Below are 738 nucleotides of genomic sequence, written 5' to 3'. Positions count from 1 at the left end.
GAGAGAGAGAGAGAGAGAGAGAGAGAGAGAGAGAGAGAGAGAGAAAGTAAATGCCAGGCAATTGTTTTCACAACTGCCAGCCAAATGGGGGGGAATGGCTCAGGAGGAATTCCGACTCTCTCGAGGGTAGTAAACCCCCTCTCCTTTCTTCCCCGCCTGCCAGCCTCCTCCCCCAGACGAAGCCCCCTGCCGTAAAACAAGCCAGCCAGTGTCGTCTCGAAAAACCGTCCTCGGCCCTGTGCGTGTCGGCCGCGCTGTGCAGAGCGCAGCCTGCAACAGCCTGTCTGTCCGTCCCTCTCGGCTCACTGCCCTCCCTGTCTTAAAATAGAGCGGCAGAGTAGAAAGGCCTAAAGTTACAAATGTAGGTGAACACGGGGATATGTGGGGGGGAGAACATCCTGAGCGGGATGACACTGCAATCTCGCTGAGGGGGGAAAAGAAAAAGAGAGAGCGAATGGGCGGGAGAATGAGAAATCCTCACCAAGTTGTGGGATCTTTTCTCTCGACTGAGCATGCTCACATAAGTGTGTGTGTGAGTGAGTGAGTGGGTTTTAAATGTGCGTTCAGGCTGTCAGGCTGGGAATAAATAGTCCTGACGGCACTCAATAGGTCAAACACCGTATCTTTCAAAAATAGTATTTGTGTCCACTTTGTAAGAAGGAATCATACCCAATTATTATTCTTCAAAATGTGATTCAAACACTTTCAGACTATTCTTAAACACTTTAAATACAATTT

The 738-nt window shown here is 49.5% G+C and overlaps 1 protein-coding gene across 2 annotated transcripts in view; it reads right to left on the bottom strand.

The window, feature by feature from the left end:
* The window catches only part of foxj3 (forkhead box J3), a 69,809-nt gene that overhangs the window by 43,738 nt on the left and 25,333 nt on the right, over positions 1 to 738 (bottom strand). The window lies entirely within an intron of this gene.

The sequence above is a fragment of the Anarrhichthys ocellatus genome, unplaced genomic scaffold (genome assembly GCF_004355925.1).
Source record: "Anarrhichthys ocellatus isolate YVR2014 unplaced genomic scaffold, GSC_Weel_1.0 scaffold1, whole genome shotgun sequence".
Classification (NCBI taxonomy): domain Eukaryota; kingdom Metazoa; phylum Chordata; class Actinopteri; order Perciformes; family Anarhichadidae; genus Anarrhichthys; species Anarrhichthys ocellatus.
Note: the sequence above shows the minus strand (reverse complement) of the source record. Positions and strands in the feature narration are given on the sequence as shown.